The sequence below is a fragment of the Phascolarctos cinereus genome, unplaced genomic scaffold (assembly GCF_003287225.1).
Source record: "Phascolarctos cinereus isolate Bilbo 61053 unplaced genomic scaffold, phaCin_HiC Scaffold_3;HRSCAF=262, whole genome shotgun sequence".
Lineage (NCBI taxonomy): Eukaryota > Metazoa > Chordata > Mammalia > Diprotodontia > Phascolarctidae > Phascolarctos > Phascolarctos cinereus.
This window is the reverse complement of record NW_027555736.1, coordinates 104530174-104554982: the sequence shown is the minus strand read 5'-3', so window position 1 is coordinate 104554982 and position 24809 is coordinate 104530174. Positions and strand designations below refer to the sequence as shown.

At 38.6% G+C, this 24809-nt stretch overlaps 1 pseudogene; it reads right to left on the bottom strand.

The window, feature by feature from the left end:
* Positions 1-3811: 3811 nt before the first annotated feature.
* LOC144456394 (cytochrome c oxidase subunit 6A1, mitochondrial pseudogene) lies at positions 3812-24253 on the bottom strand (annotated as a pseudogene).
* Between the last annotated feature and the right edge of the window lie 556 nt (positions 24254-24809).

The window sequence follows — 24809 nt, the reverse complement described above, 5'->3', positions numbered from 1 at the left end:
TTCTGCCTCTCTGCCTTCTCCTTGCTTGTGCTCCATGCTTAGAATGTGTTCCCTCCTTACCTCCTCCTTTTTTAATTCCCAATTTCCTTTAAGAATCAGTTCAAATACCAAATTCTACAGGAAGCTTTTCCTGATCCTCCCAGCCAGGAATGCTTCCCCTTCACAAACTACCTTGTATTCATCTGGATATATATTCTGTATATACTTAGATAAGGATGTATTTTCTTCTATTAAAATGTAAATTTCTTGAGGTCAGGAACTCTTTCACTTTCACCTCATAACCTTAGCACTTAGCACAGGGTCTGGTATACAACACCTACAAATCCTTCACGATTGATTAGAGACAGTGTTCAGTGCTGATCCCTTTTCTCCCACAACACACGTGCACGTGCGCGCACACACACACACACACACACACACACATACATACACACACATCTCTTTCTTAGCCTAAACATTCCATTTCTTTTGTCTTAACATAAAGTCTGGAATAACAAGGCTGATACAATCTTGGAGAAAAGAATAAGGTGATAAAACCAGCAAACTTTATTGAGGGGAGATACAAAGAAATGCAGAGATTTCAGGGAGAACGATTGAAAGGGGTCAAGTCCTCAGGGCCCCCGGGGTAGAACTGAGTGAGCTACCCTTTTCCAAACCAGTAAAATCTGGAGAATTTTTATAGGGTTCTTATCTAAGTCTAGCAGGACTAAGTATTGGGGGAAGGGATCCAAGACCCTGGATGTGGAGACTAGTGCTGCTTCCAGACTTCTGAGGAGCTGGAGGCCCAAGCAGTTTTACCCTGACAGGCTGCCTCAGCTTTCTTGTCAAGTGTTTTTGAGCTTCCCCGGGGCTTCTTCTTTTATAGGAGTGGGGGAGCTATTTTTACTTTGTTGTTGTCTAGTCGTTCCAGTCACGTCTGACTCTTTGTGACCCCATTTGGGGTTTCCTTGGCAAAGATTCTGGACTAGTTTGTCATTTCTTTCTCCAGTTCATTTTACATCTCAGGAAATTGAGGCAAATAGGGTTAAGTGACTTGCCCAGGGTCACACATCTATTGTCTGAGGCCATATTTGAACTCAGAAAGATGCATCTTCATGCCTCCGGACCCAGTGCTCTATCCATCACACCACCTAGCTGCCCTTTCATTAACTTTACTAGATCCTTATATGCCATGCTTTCAAGCCCTTTCTCCATCACAGGAGCATAGATTTAGAAATGAGATTTACAGCACCTTGAAGGTCATTTAATCTAACTGCACCCCATTTTACAATGTGAAAACTGAGGCCCAGAAAGAAGTTACTTTCCAAGATTACACAGGAAGTCAAAGACAGAACTTGTATTTGAATCCAGGTCCTCTGTCTTCATATCTATTCCTCTTTCCACCATATTACATCGCCTCACATCCTTGTTACCCTTCTTGGGATGTCGGGATGACCTCCATTCATATTCTGCTCTAGACAGTTACTCATTGTGTGGTCCTGGACAAGTCATATAGTTTCTTTTGATCCCAGTTTCTTCATTTGTTAAATGGAGATAATAATAGCCCCAGTTTCGCAGGGCTGCTATGAGGATTTAATGAGATCTTGCTAGCTAGCTGAAGATATCTATCTATCTATCTATGTAGATAAAGATATATAAATACAAATATCTATATATAAATATCTCTATAGATAATGCATATATCTATATAGAGATTTAAATATCTATATATCTTTGCATGAACTTTGAAAAATTTACAAAGTTTTGTGAATGTGAATTCTGTTTGGTAGGATATACTGTACTAGGCACCTTATTGATTAAAACTTTCCTAGGAGTCTGGGCTACACTGGCCTCTTTCCTCTGAATTCTTGCTATACTTAATACTCAGTGTCACTGTTTACACTAAATTATTTTTTGATTGTTTCAGGTGTGTGAATCTTCTCACTCTTAGAAAACTGAAGGTCAGGGATCATGTCTCTGTATCCACCTAGAACAGGGATTGTGGATTGAGTGAATGTCTTGGGTAAGTAATAATACCATGTGCAGACCTTGTTATAATGCTATTTATGTGGAGAAGAATGTGGTAATTAAATGGATCTGTGTTGGATCTCATCCCAGGAGGCTTCCTTGGAATCACTGATTCACAGTCTTAGAGTTGGAAGTGACTTCTGAGGTCATCTAGTACAAACTCTGCATTAACGTGAATTCCCAGATTGCTAAAGAATCCCTTATCCCTTAACATACCCCACATCAAGTAGTTTGTAAGGCATAGATCCCCCAAATAAAGTGTGATAACAAAACATTGGGTTAACAGAGTACTTTTCTTCCACAAGATTTAAAGTCCACAAATTGTCCCCGATATCCTTCAATTTGTTCGAAAGTTTTATTGTTGAGTGGATTTATATTTCCTGCACTCTCCATGTAAGCAAGTGAGGGGATTATTGCTGGTCCCTATCTTTTTTTATTTTATTTTTTAGGCAGTTGGGGTTAAATGACTTGCCCAAGGTCACATAGCTAGTAAGTGTCAAGTGTTTGGTCTGAGGCTGGATTTGAACTCAGGTCCTCCTGACTTCAGGGCCGATGCTGTATTCACCGTGCCACCTAGCTGCCCCCTGATCCCTATCTTAAGAGAAGGATAGATATTAGATCAGACTGAGGCTGGGGTGAAGACGAACATTTCTGAGCATCCCTAGAAGCAAAAATCTTTGGCCGTGGAGCAGAGTCCTTCAGCTTTCTAGAACTTTCTTTGGGATCAATTTTAGTAGAAGAGAGGATTGATAATGGATGTTGTCCCTTGGTTCTACCTAAAACTCTAATTATTACCTGTAAGGCATTGATCAGCTATGGTTACAAATGTTTAATTTTTGTTAATTGATTTGTTTTCTATGAAAGTCATGTTCCAGTGCCTCCTCATCATATTGCAGAAGGGACTCTGGGTTTTAGAAGGCTATGCCTGTACAACACAGGCCACATGATGGGAACTAGCAACCTAGAAAGGATTGCAGTAATGCCTAGAAACATGCTATTCTGTGAGATAGTCCAAGGCTCAGCCTTACTTGAATCATGGAGACTCATCAGAGGGTGATGGAATTTTTTGTCACACTGATACTTGAAGACTTTTTTCTTTATTAAGGAAGAAAGCATTGTGTGCCAGGCACTATGCTAAGCACTTTGCAAATATTATTTCATTTGATCCTCACAACAATCCTGAGAGACAGGTGTTATTATTACTCTTATTTTACTATTGAGAAAACCAAGACAAAGTTAAGTAACTTGCCCAGGGTCACATAGCTAGTAGCTAGGTTTGATATCAGCTCTTCCTGAAGCCATGTCCATCACTTTATACACTGCACCACTTAGCATAAAATGTAGAATGATTGCAATCTATATTGGTGGAGGGACCAGCCACACCTCTGAAAGCACAGATTCTTGATGTAGTCAAGATGAAGTAATTGACTTTTTGTAAAATTATGCATATCATTTTGTAATCAAAGAACGTTAGCACTGAAGGGAATCTTTGGGATCATCTAGTATAAACTTCGTCACTTTATAAAGTTGGAAACTGAGTTCCAGAGAATATAAGTGAGCTGGCCAAGGCCATACAGCTGGTTAGTGATAGGGCTAGGAGTGAAAAAGAACCCCGGTCTTCTGATTCCCAATTCAGTGATCTTCTCATTATACCTTTTCTCAGTGCATTCAGTATTGCCTCAAATATTAATTAATTGTGATTATGAAGCTTAATTAATTTATTTATTTACTTATTCATTCTTTTATTTACTTGTTTATTTGTTTATTTATTTATTTGTTGTTTATTTTTAGGGTAAGAGTTATTTAAGCCATCCCAATCACAAGCAAAATGATAAAAAGTCAGCATATATGTCACTATTGTGATGCAAGTGAACTTAAGGTCCCATGTAATTTTCTGTTCCACATAGAAAGAAAAGGATGGTCCAGCTGCTACTGTGGTCCCCCAGTGCTTGATTAGTATGGTCCAAGTTTTCTTTATTCTTCCTCATACCTGCTTGGGAGAGGATTGACGTGATGGTTATGAAATAGAGTATGGTTTCCATCTCCCCATGGGAAGGGCTTGGTTCGGATGCGGAGATGGGGGTAGGGGACGAATTCGGGCCGTTCGTGATGGTCCCGCGACTTCAGGTAAGCGTTCAGCATGCTGACCCCCACCACAGGGGAGCGCGACGAAGTAGGTCAGCGACCTCCACAAGCAGCCCGAGCGGGCGCCACTGGAGAACGACCGTCTCGCCGGGGCACGAGCCTGGCCCAGCAGCACCAGCAGCCGACCTTAATTCATTTATTTATTCCCTAATTTATTCAAAAATTCTTAGCGATGCTAGATGCTGATGGGAAGGAAGACAAAGAAGAAGGTTCTCTATACTCAATAGGGGAGTTAATATGTAAACAAATATCTATAGCACAGGGCAGAATAGAATAAATGTAATAAAAGAGAAACACAGAAGAAAAGGAGTTTGTTTTCATATGGCAACCATTGATTCAATTTAATACAATTCATTTCAGCAGTAAAAAGTTATCAATTAAGTACCGCCTGTATTCAGAGCACTGAGCAAGACATTGGGAGAAATATGAAGTTTAGATAGGTGATTAGTCCTGTCTACAGGAATCTTCTAGTTTAACAGCAGGACAACATTCCAAGCTGGGGATTTGCTTCAGACTTTGCTTTTCTGTTTGTTCATAAACATTTTACCAAGGGTTATTACAGTCAATGGTGTGAAGGTATAGCTAAAAATTTACCCAAAATGCATTGAACTATCCTGCCTACACTAGATTCACTCAACCATTATTCTTTGGTTCATGGTCTGAAGAATCCAAATAACCTAAGCTTGTGGGTTGTGTGAATGGCTTAACATCTATGAAGAAGGCAGAGATCTTGTTATTGTGCAGAAGAGTCCCATGAGCTTTATCCTCAGAGATTTCTTCTCCTGAAATAGCATTTTAATCCAGGGAGGTTGTTTGTTATTGGTTTACCCTTCAAAAGTCCCAATTGCTCATTTTCAGGTGTTGTGGTCTGTATAAATAATGAGAATAAATTTGCTTTAAATTCATTTGGATCCATTTAGCATATAATCATGCCATTAAACCTAAATTATGTCTCACCCAAGATCCTAATGTAGGTTATTACCCCCCAAAATTTAGAATCCCCTCCCAATTAAAAACTCTTTCATGCAATAATTGTAATAACAATTTTACCAGCCCACTTATAGTTCTCCCTCATCATCCTGAAGATGTCTCTCATCTTGACTTGGAAGGAAATCTTTGTGTTGGCAGAATATTAGTGAAGCGTGTGGTAGTTAACACTAATTAATTCATGTTGGTCTCTTCACAATCTAATGAAACAAAAATTAAGCCTGAACTTTTTTCAATGGTTTCATACTTTGCAAATGAGACACCTCATGGAGATTTTATAGAGGGCATGTCAACTCCCTGAAACCCACCACTCTGTAATTTCTTTAAGCTTTCAAAGTAGAAAAGCCATGACAGTGGTACAAACAATAATAATGGCAATGCTTAAATAATTCTTAAAAAAAAAAAGTAAGGTCTCTTGCCGCAGAAGAGTTTTTCTCCTATTGATAGTTCTCTCTGCAGATTCTTAGAAGTGGGCCAGAGTTCCTTGAAGAGCCAAGCACTTGAATAATTATGTTTTTTCCCTAAAAATTGACACTTGGGCAGAAATGAAAACAATGAGATATTACTGTATTATGGCCTTCAGAATTTTAAAAAGTCAGGTCTTTATTATCAAGCAAATAGAAAATAGGAGCAATTATCTATGTAATTCAGATATATGTTTGACTTTCCTCTGATGACATAGAAAATTGTGGAAACAACTGTTTAGCCAATGTCCCAATAGAAGTATTCAGAAATTTACCTGGATTTTCCATTTGGTTTTATCTAGGGAAACTCTGGATTCAATTTGGTTGTGTCAAAACAAATGAAAGCTTTAGATTTTAGGAATCAGCTCACTGATTATGATCTAAGACCATAGCCTCTTGTCTCCTTGACTCAGGACTCTCTCCCACCTATCTGCCAATCCTCCTGTATTTGTGCCAGACGAATTTTCCTGTGGCAACTCTGATTGCATCACTTTCTTGCTCAAAAACCTTCAACAATTTCCTACCACCTCTACAATTAAAAAAAAAAGAAATGAAATGACGTTGAAAGCTCTCCACACTTGGATTCTAACCTATTTTTTCAACTGTATCTTCCCTACACGTACCCTCTATTTCAGCCAAGATGGACTACTACTTACCATTTTCAGATCATGTTTTTATTGTTACCTCCACCCCCACCCCAAGTATAATTTGGTTCCCTACACCTCCTTTTCCTTCACCTGCTGAAATCTTACCTATCTTACAAAAAGCAGGACAAAACTTAGATACTACCTCTTCCATAATACCTTCTTGGATTCCTCATCTAGTACTGATTTTTCTCTCCCCTGAACTATTATAGCGCTAGGTCCTTACTCAACAAAACCTAACAGAGCTTTTAGTGTGGAGAAAGAATTATCAATATAAATTCCATCTCTCTGAACACTAAATACAGTTGTTGCCAGAGTGGTGCACATCTCTAATAATGTAATCCGAGCTATTAGGAGGCTGAGGCCTCCTGGTAAGTCCTTAAGTGTGGGTCACTACCAGGTGGCCCAAAGAGGTGACAACTGGGTCCAGGTTAGAAACAAGTCAAAGTTACTGTGCCTGTCAGAGTGAAACCTGGTGTGTGAGTAGTCCCTGTGCTTCCAATTTAGTTGAGAGAGACTCAGTCTTTAAAATATAATAAAAATAAATAAACAAAATCTTGCTTAGTGTAGATTCTTAAGTGGAACTTAAATTCTTTTGGGATGCTAATGACTTTCTCCTTTGTATTGTGATTATTTCTGTTCTCTATTAGATTGTAAGCTCCCAGTGTGCTTCTCAGTATCTTCCTCAGGGGTTAGCCTAAAACCTTGCACATAGTAGGTGCTCAGTGACTATTCCTCAAATGAATGAAGAGCAGCCTCAGGCTCTGTGATCTATAATCAGGTAACCTAGTTACCCATTTTCACATGCCAACCAAACCATACAATATCTTCCAGCTACTGGTGAGGAGCCGCCCCAGTTTTCCTGAGCGCTCCATAAAAAAACAAACAGATTGTTTTTCAAGCCTGTATCTAATTTGGGAAATATGCCTGCTTCTCTGTCACACATCAAAATGAAATGCCCTGGACTGGAGAAGATGTAGGCAACACACCCAAGGGAAACTGGTTATACTTATGGAAGCACTGAAACTGGTTTAGAGATGTCCTATTCTTAGAACCCTTTTGTTTTTTGGGGGGGAGGGTCGTGGGGGAACTTGCATTATTTTTCAGCTGTTTTTTCTAATGTCCCAGACCCAGCAGAGACATTCTAGAAAAAGAGGAGGAACCAGAAATAGTAATTTCACCTCTCAGGTGACTTAAGCACCTACCTACGGCATTAACAGCATGAGGCACCCTAGGACTTACAATAACACTTTTTAGTCAGAGAGCTTTTAATTTTTTCTGAAGCATGTTCACATTTATTCTGCTATTTTCCTTCCCCCTCATGACATATGCCCATGAAGACAGGGAATGTATCACCATTCCCACTTGATTGCTAACGATAATAACTTGTGCTTAAATAGCTTTGTGTAGCTGTCACGCATATGGTCTCATTTGATCCTCATAATAACCCTTCGAGACTATAAGATCATAGATATAGAGCTGGAAAAGAACTGAGAATTGCTCTCATTTTACATATGAGGAAACTGAGGCCTAGGAAGGTTAAATGATTTGCTCAACATCATATAGGGAGTAGTAGGATTTGAACCCAAGGACTCCAGAGACTTTTCATTGTACTATACTTATGAAAGTATTGGTTATTCCATTTTTTTTTTCAGATGAGGCATTTGAGATTCTAGGGAATAAAGAGACTTGTCTAGGGCCACACAACTAGTTAGCCGAAGAGCCATAATTAGAAATGACTTCTAAGACCTTCCTTAGGTCTTTCCCAAGATTATGGTTTCTTTGAATAAAGTGGGCAGAACCAATTGGACTTTTTTCTCCCTTTCATTGCTCTCATTCTACTCTTTATTACTTTGTATCTTTTCATCCTCATGCAAATACTAACTCTTTGGTAAAGAACTTGCATATGGATATACAATGAGAAAGAGGATTAATTTTTCCCCTATCAGAGACAACTGCTTATGTTCTCAAGTTTACAACAGGGTCCTTCCTCCACTTTGAGCAGACTTAGAATAGCCTGACTTACTTTACTAAATAAATCCAAGCATTTTCACAGTCTTTGAATGATAAGTCCTTGCCCCAGCATGTTTTACCAAGGTGTTCTGCCTTTCTTGGGAAATAATCCTGACAGGCCTGGCTTTTGTCCCCTCCTTTAAGGGTGTAAACTCTTTTTTCTAAATGGATTAAGACATTGGAGAAATTGATCTAACTCAGATTCTACTAGTCCCAAAGGTGTTTTTCTTTTCCTTTAATGATAGTAAGGATTGTGATTACTCCTGAGACAGATGGTCCTCTGCTTATAGAGCTTCTAATTAAGAGAATGATACAGCTATAAATCCACAGTTCTCCAGTCCCCATGCTAGGCACTTTGGGGGGACAAGAGAAGAAGAAATGGAATGCCATTTTAAATTCCCAAGGAACTCAAAGTCTAGTTGGGATAGACAAGGCTTAAATATATAAAACAACACAAGATAGCATGTTATCAAGGGCATAAACTGTGTTTTATGAATTTAAAGTTCTAAAGACTTCAAAGAAAAAGAGAGGGCTTAGGACTGGACTCAACAAGAAAGGCTTCTTCATGATGTCATTTTCCATGCTTTTGCATTATTTATTTAGTCATTCATCAAGCAATCCAGTTATTTTAAAATGTGTGTTACATAGTTAAATATCTGTGTTACACACACACACACACACACACACACACACACACACACACACACACATTTCCCACCTCCATGTCCCCATCTAAAATGTAAAATCAAGAAGGGTAGGGGCTATATCTTACCATTTTTCTCTGAGGCTTCCTCTAGTACTTGCACAGTGTTCTGTATATAATAGATGCTTAAATTCTGAAGTGAATTAGAGGATCAACGTGTCATCTACCTCATTTGACCCCCTCATTTGAAAGGATATAATGAAAGAACATCATGGGGAAGAGGTATTAGATTTGTTTTGTTCAGCCCCAAATGGCAGATTTGGGAGAAGTAGGTAGATATTGCCAAGGGGCAAATTTAAGCTCCATATCAGGAAAAATATTCTAACAATTAGAGCAATTCAAAAATGGAAGATGATTCCACAAGAAAGAGTAGATTTCCCATCACTGAAGTTCTTCAAGCAGAGGCTGGATTGCCTGTTGCATGTTACTGAGGGGATTTTTTTTTTCAGGGATGGGTTGGACTCTATGGGTTGTGAGATTCTTTCTACTATGAAACATTGTGATTCTGCTTCTGAGATGTCCCAGATAAGGAAGCAATTTCAGAGCCATGGCATTTCACAGATGGAAGGTACTTAGACACTGTAGTTTAATCCATGGCTGAAAAGGAATCATGTCTGCCATTGACAGGACCGGTGGTCACCCAGTTTCCACCTGAAGACTTCCAGGGGAGAAGAATCCGGGATGTCCTAGAACCTGCTCATTGGGGATGGCAAGTCCCAGTTGTTAAATTTTCAACGAGCACTTACATTTCAGAAACTGGCAAATATATCAAATTGGGGATGGATTTGTTGGTTTTTTGATTGTCTGGACTTAAGGAAGTGATAAAGAAAATGGTAATACTAAAGATTAAACCTAAAAGTGTGATCATGTATGTCTCTTCCTTAGAGAGTCAGTTGTTAAACATTTGCCGGCACACCAGTATGTAGAACCCATATGTCATGAGATAATAAACTCCACTTTTTGAGAATTACACTTATCATGAAGCTTTTCCTGGTTTTCAAACCTACATTTGCCTTTATAACATACACTCAATGCTGCTAACTCTGTCCTCTGGGGCCAAAGAGGAATCTGTTTCTTCTTTCACAAAACAGCCTTGGAAATACTTGACGAGAGCTATCATCCCATCACACAATCCCCCTTACCCATTCCCTCCACCCAGTCTTCATCTCCAGACTAAACTCTAGTTTCTCCAACTGGTCCTCATATGGCATGGGCTCACATGCCTTTACCTTTCTGGTTGCCTTAATTAGGCATTCAACTTATCAGTGTTCTTCCTAACTAAAGGATACTAGTTTAAGAAGGTTAACTCTTAAGTTTAGTTTTGTTGTTGATGTTGTTCGGTGGTTTTTAGTTGTATCTAATTCTTTGCTTGGCAAAGATACTGGATTGATTTGCCATTTGTTTCTCCAGCTCATTTTACATATGAAGAAACTGAGGCAAACAGAGTTAAGCAACTTGCCTAGGGTCCTATGGCTTGTAAGTGTCACTCGGGTCTTCCTGACTCCAGGCCTGGTGCTCTATCCATTGTTACCACTTACCAGGTTGAGTTTAGTTTAAGTGTTCCTAAATGAGACCCAGAGATGTTATATGACTTCCCAAAGGCATACACTGGCAAAACTAGGTCTTCCAAGTGATATCACCTATACAATCTTATTTATCTTTCACAATAACTTTTTAGATAGATCACTAATATATTTTTATCACATTTTACTAGAATTCCAACCCTGACCTCCAGAGTCTGGGCTAATTGTTGTTTTTACCAAGTTAACACATAGTCAAAATGGAAACTTCACAGTTTAAGAAGTACAAATGGTTCAAATAGTGATATCCATGGAAGCTTCAAACTGTAACATTTTACTCTGCTCTGGTGTTCCCATGAAAGGCAAGAAAGATTACCAGCCAACATGCTAGCTTTTCAGCAGCTGAAAACAGCTTTTACTGGGGATCAAGATAAGTGGAAGGAAACTGCTTTGTCTCTACCCAACAGAATAGATGCAGAGCAATTTCAAAAGAAGATATGTCTATCCTGTGAACAGTGGGAGTGTATCCAAATTAGCCATTAGCCTAGGAGTATAGCCTGGGAAATGGGAATATGGACCTTGTAATAAATAATGCAGCACTGAGAAGAATCTCAATTAGATACGTCTAGTTGTACACACAACTCAATTCATTTCAATCAACATTAATTAAACACCTACTTTGTGTAAGGCACTATGCTTGGCTGGGGATATAAAGTCAACAATGAAATCCAACCTCCAGGAGTTTTCATCGCACTGGGAAAAGAAAACTGGCACTTATAAGATACAAAGTCTTTTGATAAATGATGGCACCAACAACTGGGGAGGGAAATCAACAGTATTTGGCGATAAATTGTCTCTTGGGGGATGAGAGAGAGTGATGGCATCAAGCAGAATGACCATTGAGAAAAAGGCCTTTGACTTTAGGTGCTGAGAATGTTAGTAATTTTTGAGGAGACTGGTTTCAGGATATGGAAGGTTCTGAATGTCAGACTTAGAAGACCAGATTATTCTGTATGGACGGAGAGACGTTGAAATTTATTTGTTTATGTTTCAGTGGGTAGATATGATCTGATGTCTCAAGAAGAGAAAAGGCAAGAGGGGAAGGAAGCACTTTTGGCATGGAGTGAGAAGACCAGAGGTGGAGAACCTGGGCCCTTAAGGATTCAGTCAAAGGGCTGCACTTGAGGACATAGAGGGCCACAGGTTCCCCACCTTGGAGAAGACTATCATCAATATTGTCCAGTACCCCTCAGTATAACAGACAATGCAGGTCCCTCAAACTAGATTTAGTTTCTTTCTCTTTGGATGTGTTACTCTGGTGCCTGGTTTTATTCAATTGTCTTCTTTGTGCTTGTTATATTTCATTTGTTTTCTGAAGATAATGAATGAATGAATGGGTGTTATTACTATTAGGGTAACGGTTTAATTGTCCTTGAATGTGTTTTCTTTTTACCCATGAGCTTCTAATTTACTTTTTTAGTATTATGTGTTGGGGACAAAAGAACCAGATTAGTCAGCTTAGTCTAAATGGTGGTCCAACAAGGCAAATATCTACCAAAAATATTTTCCAAACTCTCTGATTAAACATGGTTTCTTGTGGAAATCTCGTCATTTGGTATTCACAGGCTTGTTAAAAAGAAACCAGTGTTTCCCTATAAACAAATACTGAAGAAGGGAATCTAGGGGAGAGAATCTTAAGAAAAAGGACTGTGGTCACTGCATGGTGGAAACGCAGCCCGGCTGCCTGTCCTCATCTCTCACTGCACTGGGCCTTCCTTCTGACAGTCCTGACTAGCATCACAGTCATTTCAGCTTTTATCATCTGAGCTTGACACTGCCTTGGGGAGTGAGTTATTGCCTGTAGGCATGTGCAGATTTGCCTGGAGATAATTCAGATAAGGTGAGCAGACATCCCTTTTCTCAGCAGCTTGTATATCCCTGGATCAGGGAAACTTAAATTCTATAATACTTTAAAAAAAATACAGTTCTTTCTTTCTCAGCCAGATAGACTGAGAAGATACTCCTTATGGTGATTCAGAAAACCACTCTGGTTTTCTGGGCCTAGTCTCTCTTGTAATGGGTTGTGTCTGCTCTAGACATGCCCTTTTCTGCCTGGAAGTCAGTCTGGAAACTTCTGTCTCCCTTAATTGTTAGTACCTATATAGCACTTTGAGGTTTCCAAAGCATGGTTCAGATATTATCTCTTCTGATCATCATAACAACCCTGTGAGTTAGGTACTCTTATGCAGCTTTACTAATTGTCACTTACCTTGCCTATGAAATCAGAAGTGGGAAACCAATTAAGATGTGCCTCCATATTAACCTTATTTCATTTCATAAAACTAGTGTCTGAGTCTGGATTTGAACTCTGGTCTCTTTAAATCCCAGTCTAGTATCCTAGATTTCAGTAAGGCGCTTGACAAAGTATTTTACGCTGTCTTGGGGGAAACTGGAGAGATGTATTCTAGAAGACAGTGTAGTGAAATATCTAGACACCAAAATAGTGATTAATGTATCAATGTTAGTTTGTATGTTAATACTTTTAAGGCTGTATATAAACATTAATTAATGAATTTTTATGTATATCTGCTCATATCTTCCATTATATTCCAATTATTAACCCACTCCCAGATATATATATATTGACTCATAGTAATGTATATATTGTATATGTATGTGTGTATATATGTAGTGGTAGCCACCACATTTTTCTCTTTTTTTTATTCTTTTTTCATCTTATTTATTCTGAATACAACAGAGATCTATTGCTGTTATTATCACTACACAGCTGTCATCAACCTATATATTTTCCTAGTTCTGTTTTCTTTATTCCACTTCACATCATATATATATATACACACACACATATATATGTATGTATACATTTTCATTTCTCTTTTCTTAATATTCATTATTTCTTAGTGTCTAAAATTATTCTATTCCATTTCTATACTGTAATTTGTTTAGCTATTCCTCCACAGTTGTTGGACAACTAGGTTAACTGCTTTGTTGTTGTTTTAAATAAAATTGTTTATTTAAAGACCAACATGTGGATATGCTACTAGAGGAACTGAATCATATGCATATCAATATTTTTGTAATAAATGAAATGAGAAGACACAAAAATGTCACCTCTAAATGAAAGTATGACTCACAGGCAAGCTCACATTCCACAGAGATGGAAAATAAGGGAAATGGAAGAGAGTTTCATTTTCTATTCAAAGGCAACAAAAAACATGATTTCATGGAACGGTAGATTATAGTCCATTGTGATGGGTACAATGAGTGCCAGCATATAGGGGGCAGAAACTTCCTTATGGCAGAGAAACAGGATAAAAATTGCTAACTCTACCCAATCCCTCTCATTTTTGTTTCCAGGGTGAGATCCCCAGGAAGGCATTTTCTAACCTCAAGTGAGATAGGAGGCTGAAGACAGAGAAGGGCAACAAAGGAGAAGGAAAGAAGTTTAAAAAGATAGATATGATGCATATATTGGAATCACAAAGGGCTAAGATTGCTGATAGGACTATGAACTAAAATACCCAAGAGGAAGCTCACTATAAACTACTGAAGACAGAATATATCAGCAGAGGACTGAAGAAAACATACAGAGAACGTGTAGCCAGAGAGGACAAGTAGAGAGCAGCACTGAGCAGAGACTAGCCTGGCAATGCAGCCTAGGAGTTTAAATTTTGGTGACTTCTACCCAACCAGCAGTGAACATCAGTGACTCTGTATGAATCAGCAAGAGTCAGTGTTGGCTGTGGAGAACAGTTTTGGTTTCAACCACAGAAAGGTGGAACACTATGATTATACATGTTGGGAGAGATTAAAGGCAATAAAAGAAAGAGATGACAGAAAATGAGATGGATAGGAAGTGTCATGGGAAGCAGTGATCGTGAGCTTAGATAGACTTCAGGAGATAGTGGAGTGTAGAAGGGCCTGGCATGCTATGGTCCATGGGTCACGAAGAGTCAGACATGACTGAACAACAACAGTTGTTTCAAGTCCATCAGTGTCCTTTCTAAAATGTTACCTTCACATGTTCTTTGACACAGGTAGAATACAACGAGACCAGCACCTCCTTAGACATAGATACTATGGTGCTTGTTGCATCAGCTCTCATGCCTTCCATATCACATTGTTGACCTTCAAGTCCACTAAGACTAGGTCTGTTTTCACTGTACTAGCCATAGTATATGGCTACTGTTTAATCGTGTTTAGCCTTCCTAATTTTGTATTTAAGAAGTTGACTTTTGAATCCAAGCATATGCCTTAAGCACACATTTCATCTTTGTGCTTTTCTGATTCAGCAAAGTCTTCTAGCCTGTCCATATATTTTGGAATCCTATAATCCAGGGTTTTAGTTATCCTTTCTGGCTTCTATCAGCTGCAGATCTGCATAATTGTGCCAATGTTTCTGTTTGTTTCATTAATAAAAAATATTAAAAAGCTTAAAGCCAAACTTTGTTCCCGTTGGGACTCCACTGGAGAATGTCACTATTGATGTGCAATCACTAATGAATATTCTTTGGGTCCAGTTTTTTGGACCAGTTCAGAAGGGAGGAGGAAGAGGAAAACAAGCATTTATTAAGCATCTACTATATTCCAGGCACCGTGCTAGGTGTTTTACATATGTTGTATAATGTGATCTTCGTAATAACCTTGGGAGGTAAGAGCTATTATCCCATTTTACAGCCAAGGAAACTGAGGCAGACAGAGGTTGAAGTGGCTTGCTCCAGGATCACACAGTTAGATTTGAACTTGTATGGTCTTAAATGCAGACTCTACTTCACCCAGATACACAACCTAGAATCCATCTAATCATACTGTTTTCTAGTCCACATATCTCTATGTTTTCAAGTAGTATAACATGGAATACTTCGTTGAATGCTTTGATAAAATCTAAGTAAACTCTGTCTATAACATTCTGCTTATAAATTTAGAAACCCTTTGAAAATAAACAATGTTATTCAGGCATGACTTTTTTTTTTTTATTAAATCCTCATTCTTTGATATAACCATTTCCTTGTTTTAGATGTTTATTAACCATCCTTTTTATAACACATTCTAGAATTTTGTTAGGAATCAAAGTCAAGTGAGTTTGAATTTGATTGGAAGAAATTCTAATTAGAAGGAAGGAAAGAGATAACAAGAGACTGTATGTAAATATAGTGGTATTACTTAAGGTGTTAATGTAAACTGTTGACTTTGAAAAATGTGAAATAACAAAAATGATTTTGATTTCTAAGAACATATTTTAGAGTGAGAAAATTCACCACAGTGAAGCAGAAAGTCCACCAAAATATCTTCATTCAACCAATTTTTAATTTGCTTGTTAAGTAGAAATATACATTAGTACTGGGAAACACTGATTTAGAGGATAAGCATCATTGAATTGGTGGAAGATGATAAACAGTATAACTTCATAAAAGAATTAAAAGCATTTGGTGGTGGGGGTATTATGGGGGTGCATGGAGTGTTCAGGGAGAGCTAGCAGCTCTGATGTGCGGGCTTATTGAGCCTTTTTCAGGGCTGGTCATCCACCTTTTGTGTCCACCTTCACCCAACTCTTATCTTTGGCTTCAAGAAGCTGTAGCAGGTACAGTGGCCATACCACAGTGAACTGTCTTGGTAGACAGGCTAAACCAGGTTGAGGGTAACCAACAGGGGGACGTCTACTCCCAAACATGTGAAGACTTTCCTTGGTGGAATGGACAAATGAGAACAATTTGTTCTAATGGCTATGAAGGTGGCTGAAGAAGGCACTGTGGAATGCACAGAGCCTGGTTAGACATTGCAGATGCCAAGGTAATCCACTGCATCCTGGGCCATGACCAGTCATCTTAACTTTTGTCTTGCCATTGCACTTCAGTGACTCGGGAAGGGAAAGTGAGGCAGAGGATTGTGCAACTCTGCTTCACTTCTCCAATTCACATGCAAGTCAAGATATCACCAGTGATGACATCAGTCCTCTTTGGAAGCAAAGAGCCTACAACAACAAAAGCATTTTATGGGGAAACGAACCTACAGAGGACTTTTTCTGAAACTTATTTAAGCTACTTTATGCCAGGTACATCAATAGATGAAACTGGAAAGAAGTCAATAAAGACATGGAAAGAAACATCTTCCACTGAATATATAAGAATCTGTTCTCATCAGTAATAATATCATAACAATGGCATTTAGACTTGACCACCTCAAGACAACCCTCTTTCTTTCTGAATTGTTCAAACAACTGGAATATTCCTTAGATATACTATGTGAAGACTTAAGTTACAAAGGCACTTATGATTAACAAGTTGTGAAGACTGGTTGAGTCCTGGGGACTGAAACAAATTCATAGAAAAGAAATTCATACCAGAGATAATGCAATTTTAAAGGCACATAGAATTCAATTTTCCAAAAATTAAAAAAAAAAAAAAGGAAGAGGCCAGTTACTTTAAAAAATGACCAAGAAGAGGGGAAGCTAGGTGGCGCAATGCATAGAGCACTGGACCTGAAGTCAGGAGGACCTGAGTTCAAATCTGGCATCAGACCAAACACTAGACACTTATTAGCTGTGTGACCCTGGGCAAGTCACTTAACCCCAATTGCCTAAAAATACAGACCAAAAAAAAATGACCAAGAAGATATCAGTAACTATTGATCTATTGATAAATATGCTTAATTTATCAACTCTATAAAATCTTTATAAAAATAGTCTGAGGATATCTTTGAGAATATCTTTAGTGAAAATCAAGGACATTGGTCAGGGGAGGGATTTATAGTCAGAGAAGCTGGGTTCAGCTTACTATATGTGTCTCCTTGCTGGAATCACTTAAGCTTTTGGAGCCTCACTTTTCTTATCTACAAAGTTAGGAGTTTGGACTAGATGACCTTTGAAATCTCTTTCTCCTCTAAAACTATGATTTTTGGAAAATACGAAAAGGGAAAAGGCAACTTTTTCAAATTATTTTTATAGTAGATAATCTCTTTGTAGTCATATAATTGAGAAAGTATAGAGGAAAAAAATGACTCAATAGAACATTTAGTCTTAAAGTCTCTCCTCAAACAAGGATTCTCATGCATATATGTTATTATAGAAGATACTACAGCAGATATAAACATGGAGATAGTTTCATTTAATGATCTGCTGAGTATCATTATCAAGCAATGTTTCAATCAGGGAAAATGCATTTTCACTGCAGATAGAGATGCTGTCCACGTCCTAGTAGCTAGGTGGCTCAGTGGATAGTGTCAGGCCCGAAGTCCTGAAAACTCAGCTTTGTGAGTTCCAATCTGGCCTCAGATCCTTACTAGTTGTGTGACCCTGGGCAAGTCACTTAACCCTGTTTGCTTCAGTTTCTTGTGTGTAAAATGAACTGGAGCAAGAAATGGCAAACCATTTCAGTATCTTTGCCAAGAAAACCCTAGTTGAGGTCACAAAGAGTCAGACATGATTGAACAACAATAACAGTATCATCTATCACAGAAGACAAACAACCCTGAAAAGAGTCACTACCAAAGGATATGTCCTATACATGTTCCTGTTTAACAAATTCCCACATTAGCCATGTCAGAAAATGTATGTCTCCTAGAACATTTCAAATTCATCACCTCTCTGTTAGGAAGTGAGAGGCACATTTCACTTTCATTCTTTTGGACTTGTGGTTTAGCGTTGTGTTGGTCAGATTTTGAAAGTTTTTGAAAGTTGTTTTTCTCTATAATGCCATTTTCACTGTATAAGTCATTTTCCTAGTTTTATTCCCTTCACTCTGCACTCATTCATAAAGATCTCAGTTTCCTCTGAAATTGTCCATTTCATCATTTCCTATGGGACAATAATATTTTATTGTATTCATACACTATAATTTATTTATCCATCCCCCAATAGGAGGGCATCCCCTTAGTTTCTATTTTTTGGCTACTAAGAAAAGAGCTGTTATAAATGTTTTTGTACATATAGATCCTTTCCCTGTTTCTTTTAGTTCTTTGGGATATAGGCCACCCAAAATATCTTCAGTGAGATCTACAGTCACTTAAAAGACATAGGCTTAATCATCTTTGCAAGAAAAACAAAGTAAAAGATGCATGTGACCTAGACTATGACATTCAGTTGGAGTTATTCCTTTGAGTCTATCCATTGAGGCTTTCCTTCAGTCCATATACTTTGTTAGCTCTTATAGATAGATATGAACCTGGGCCCACAATTGAATAAGAAAAAGAAACTAGTTTGGATCATATTTGGAAAAATGTGAAGACTTTCTACTGATCCCAAGCTTCTTACTGAAATACTGAATAACTCATTCTTAGCATTGCTATCAGCCTGTTAATGCTTTATAGTGGTGAATCATGAAAAGCTAGGTGATCTCAAAAGAATCCAAATTGCCATCTGAGGTTTGATTTGAGGAACTGGGAATGTAACGCCTGGAGAAGAGAAAATTTGGCAGGACATGATAGCTTTCTTCAATGGTTTCAAAATTTGTCACATAGAAAAAGGGTCCCAGACATTGGTTCTAGAGGTCCAAATGAGGAGTAATGGCTCAGAGAGATGCAGATTTAATCTTGATAGAGGATAATCTTTCTAACTCTCAGAGCTATACAAAAGCCATACAGGCTACTTTGATTGCCCATCACTTGGGGTCTAAGCTGATCATTTGTTGAGGATGTTGCAGAAGGACCTGCTCTACTGGGGAACTGGTCAGACTAGATGGCCTCTAAGAGTCCTCCCACCTTTGCTTCCCTGTAATGAGACTGATTATTACTTAACAGACAAGAAGTGATGGGAATAGTTGCTGTTTTGGAATCAGTTGTCTTTGTGCAGTCAGATCTTTGGCTGGATGGAGGAAAGGTTGAAGTAAATACCAATTTTGAGGAAGAAGTAGTTGAGAAGAAACTGCTTCCAATGACAGAAGCTCCAGCCTGATCTGTTTAAGCAGGGTTTTTGACCCCTGAATAAATGAGAAATAGACAAAAGTAATGACACAAAATCTTAAGGAAAAAAATCCAAACTTTTTTATTCAACCACAAGCCTATATTCATTGTGTCATCAAAATTGCATGAAGCTTGTGTTTGCTTAGATTAGCGTGCAAACAGGCTGGCAGAGAAGGTCACAAGAGGTCCCTGTTGCAAATACTGTCTGTTTTCTCCACCAAGAATTGTTAAAGAGTGTGATGCACAACAAACCTATTAAAGGTCAGTGCTCTTTTCACTTCCGGATCTTTTTTTAGCAATGGAAAAATTTAATGGTTGGGAAGCTGAAACCCTACTTAAGAAACACTTTCAGGAGGAATGGAAGAGAGAAGAGGAAGAAAGGGAGAGGGGAGGGGGGAAGAGATGGAAAGTGAGAGGAGAGGAAAAAGAAAAGAAGGGAGGACAGAGAGAAACAGAGAGGGAGACAGAGAGAGAGAGAGAGAGAGAGAGAGAGAGAGAGAGAGAGAGAGAGAGAGAGAGAGAGAGAGAGAGAGAGAGAGCGTGCTTGAGAATGAGAGAGAGAGTTGTTCCTTTGCCCACAAAGTAGGGGGTACTTCTACTCCTTGCCCACAAAGAAGGTCAAAGGCCACATTGAGTTGTTTTGTTCTTTGCTCTACAAGAAGAGCCTGCAAGATCCAACAGAAAAACCTACATAAAGACTATCTTTATGGTGTAACCATTAGTTCAGTCCTGCTAAGATCCCATGCTAGAGTCCTCAGGTTTGTTAAATTTCTCCTCCTGAGGCTTGGTGATAACACCATGTGTTTTTCATTATGTGTTTTCAGATCTGATCCTTTTTCAAGGGATAAATCAGTTTTGAATTGAGGAAATACCATAATGTTTAAAACAGAAAATTATGCCCTTGACCTTGTCACCTACTAACTCATTTTGGAGTCTTCAGACCTATTGTTCTAGCTGAAGAAAAGTGGTGAATAGGCAATTTATTATGGACTCCTAACCAGTTCCAAACAGCTAGAACAGAAGTACTCATGAACCTTTAAAAATATTCTTATAATTATAGTTCAATAAAATGTTTCCTTTGCAATCCCATATATTTTAAATTGTATACATTTAAGAACATTATTATGATAAAAGGGTCCATAGGCTTCCCTGAACTACCAGTGGGATCCATGACATAGAAAAAGTTAAAAAAATCTCTGAGCTAGAAGATGTTTAGGTCAGTTATTATTATGGTATCACTAAGTATATATGAACAACCTTTGAAAGGCAAAATGGTATAGTGGTTATATTTCTATATATGAAGTCAGGAAGTCAATAAGCATTTAATTAGCACTTGATAAGGGCTGGGCATTCAAAGAAAGTCAAGAAATAGTTGCTGTTTACAAAGAACTTAACAGTATAAAGGAAGAGATAACATGCTAACAACTATGTACAGGGTACATTATATATATATATACACACACACAGGGTAAATAACAGATAACAATAAAATAAAAGCAGTAGCATTACGGTAAACTGGGAAAGGCTTTTTGTAAAAGGTAGAATTCCTGGGTTCAAATTCTGCCTCTGACACTGCTTAGCTGTATGACTCTGGGCAAATTATACAACAACACTGTGTTCAAGGCAAGTCTTTAAGACTGGGAGAATAGGAATAAAAATGTTTGTCCAACTTAATTAGAGATAAATTTGAGCAAACTAATCACTAGATATGCTGAGCATGGCACAGTAGCTCTGGGGATAATTCTAGTTTTTGTTTGTTTGGTTATTTTTATTACCAATTTTTCCTCAACAAACATAAGCATTGTGATATGCAAAGAAAAAAAGAGATTATAAAACTGCGGATTTCTGTTATGTAGAATTTGTTTGTAAAACATGAATATTAAATTTAACAAGGTAACCAAGAACCCTCTAAATCTATTTTACAAAATTCTTCTAGCCCATCTGTCTCTAGGTTCATTATGGTGGAATGAAAGAATATTAAAAAAAAAAAACTTGCTCAAAGCAAGCCCCAATTTGTAGAAAGGAATCCATGTATCCTGACTCCCAGCTTTCAGTAGTTTCTAGTAGAGCAGATTGAAGAGGGCCTTCAAGAGGGTCCTGAGGACAAGAGATAGAACTAATAAAAGAGCCCTAGCACAGCTGCATGAAAACTGATATGTCCTCTGAGTCGGGGGAAGCTTTTGGGGAGTTAGGCATGATTTATTTGTTTAAGTGTTTTGCACCCCTGACCTGATTTACACTGATCGTTCTGTGGTTTGAGCCTCTCTGGCCTGTTCTTTCCTCTGGGGAGGAGAGGATGAGCTGGTTATTATCCAGCTTGTAGCAGCTCAGAGAACTTATGAAGGAAATTTAGGCACCAGGGTGACCATTTAAGCCAGAATCAGGGGGTTGGGTCAGGGGTAGAAAACATGGCCTCTGGATAAAGCAAACTGGTGGCTGAGATGAATCATCATATGCTAGGAGTCACTGCGGGGATGGGGGGTCAATTCGTGGGTATTAGTGTTTAGGGTGGTAGTCAAGTTGCCTGCCAATTTTTTTTCTATTAATTTTTATATACAACTCTGAACCCTTGATGCCAGTAGGACGCAGATCTAGTTGGCAAACCATAGTTTTTATCTTAAGGAAAGGGGAAGGAAAAACATTATTAAGCTTCCATTATGTGCTAGAAACTATGCTAAATGTTTTACAAATAGGATCATATTTGATTTTCACAATAACCCTGGGAGGTAAGTGCTTTTATGATCCCCATTTCACAGTTGGGGAAAAGAAGCAGACAGAGGTTAAGTTCCTGCTATGTGTCAGGCATTACATTACGTGTTTTACAAATATGAACTTATTTTTGATGCTCACAACAATCCTGGCACGAAGTGCTATCATGATCCCCATTTTATGGTTCAGGATACTGAAGCAGACAGGTTAAGTGACTTGTCTAGGGTTACTCTGATAGTGTCTGAGGCTGGATTTGAACTCGAGTCTTCCTGATTCCAGGCTCAGTACTTTATCCATTGTACCAGTTACCTCAAAGACTAACTGTTTAACTTCTTGTTTTATAAAGGACCTGAGAGAAGAGAGGTGACATTGTATAGTCAAGGTGAAGCTGTAGTTAGGAAGGCCTGGGTTCAATCTTAACATATGCTAGCTGAGTTACTCTGGACAAGTCACTTAACTTTGCTGAACTTAAGGCAAATAATTAAGATCCCAAATGATAGCCATAGGTTTCTACAGTTAGTAGTTGTGATTTATGAGCATCATTTTTCTAGATGTCTTTGTTTGAGATGGGCAGCTAGATGGCACAGTGGATACAGCACTGGGCCTAGAGTCAGGAAGACTCATCTTTGTGAGTTCAAATCCAGCTTCTGAGACTTCCTAGCTGTGTGGCCCTGGGCAATTCACTTTACCCTGTTTGCTTCAGTTTCCTCATCTGTCAAATGAGCTGAAGAAGGGGTCACAAAGAGTCACACAAGACTGAAAAATGACTGAATAACAACATGTTTGAGATAAATTCTAGAATATCAGATATAGTAGCTCTTAACTCTCTTAAACTGCTAACTTTTGCTGAGATAGTTCAGTTGTTGAGAACAGGTAGAAACTACAGAAAAGATTACAAACTTCTTACTTCTTGAAATTGTTCAAAAGAAAGATTATGTCACTGTCATGAACAATCTCAGAAATCCCTGTTGAAAGTCACAGAAAAGATGGTATCGAGGTGATAATAACTCAACACACACCAACATCATTTCTGGTCTGTCATTCTGGCCAGGCATTGTGATACCATCAAGTAAGCTCTTCTCTGGCCTCACCTTTCTAAAAAACGGTGCAACATAGTAGATAGCATGGGACAAAGCTTAAGTCAGGAGAGAAATCTGACCATTGACATTTATTAGCACTGATAAATGAGTAGAAGGATCAGTGTATAGGGAGTAGTTGAGTCATTACAGTCATGTCCATCTCGCTATGACCCCATTTGGGGTTTTCTTGGCAAATAGTCATTTCTTTCTCCAGTTCATTTGGAAACTGAGGCAAGCAGAGTTAAATGAACTCAGTGTCACACAACTAGAAAATGTCGTAAGCTGGATTTGAACTCACAAAGATGAGTCTTCCTGACTCTAGGCCCAGTACTCTAGCCACCGTGCCCCACAGATGCCCATAGAAGGTACTACATTCAGTTCAAAGGTTTAGAGCTAGAATGACACTGTTCTGTGAGGATGGAGTTGACCTCATGTCTTCCTGACTCAAGGTCCCGGGGTCTATCCACTGAGCCATCTACCTGTCCCCATTCTAGCTGAAATGAGACTTAGAGGTCAGGCAGGCTATCAAGTCCATCCCTTCCCAGAGATTAAATGACTTATCCAAAATCACTATCCTGTGACTTCAAGGATATTATTATTTCCTTCATTGCAAAATAAGGATGCTGGACTTATTTGTTTCTAAGGTAGCTTCAAGTTGTGAAGACTGTGAATAGTCTAGCTCTAATTTAGATTTTTAAAAATGAGCTCATTCATTTTGCCTACAACCAATCCTATCTCCTGATTCTGCTCTTTCTATTGCTGGCACCACCATCATCCCAATTACATAGGCTCTCTGCTCGCTCCTTTCAGCCTGATATCTAATTAGCCAACAGATTCCTGGTGCTTCTATCAGTGTAACATCCCTAAGCCAGTCCCTCCTTTCCACTTTCGCTGTCACCACTTTTGCACGGGCCCTTATTGCCTCTGACACAAAAAATTGTAATAGCTTCCTGGATGGTTTTCCTGCCAGGAGTCTCTACTCATTGCTGTTCTTGCCACCACTGCCAAAGTAATACACTCTGCTGATCTCATCACTCTCCAGTTCAGAAGCCTTCTGCAACTCCATGTTGACTACTAAGTAAAGTACATAATCGTTATCCTGGCATTAAAGGCTGTTCACAATGTGGCTCTTACCTGCCTTTCCAGCCTTGTCTCACATTATTCTCCTTCAGGTACATCTGGACGTCTCACTGCTTGTCAGTTACTATTTGTCATATCCCACTTCTGGATCTTTGCTTGTACCAACTCCCCTACCTAGAAAGGACTCTTTTCCATCTCTAGTTATTGAAATACTTCCTCTTCTGTAAACCCAGCTAACTTGTCACAACCTCCCTCCATCCATTGATCAATTAAACACTCAATCAATAGTTTTGTAAGGGTCTTCTATGTACCATGTACTCTGAAAAGAGCTGGGAGAGAAGAGGAAACCAAGAGGTTCTACTCTGTCAGGGCAAACAACATGCAAAAACTCTCACGTATGTAGGTAAATCCAAAGCATACCCCAAACACATAGCAGATAATTTCAGGGAGGGGTGGCAGCAGGCTGAGCAGCCAGAGAGACCAAGAAAAGTCTTATTCAGATGCACATTTTGAGCTAGGCTCTGAAGGAAATTAATGATTAC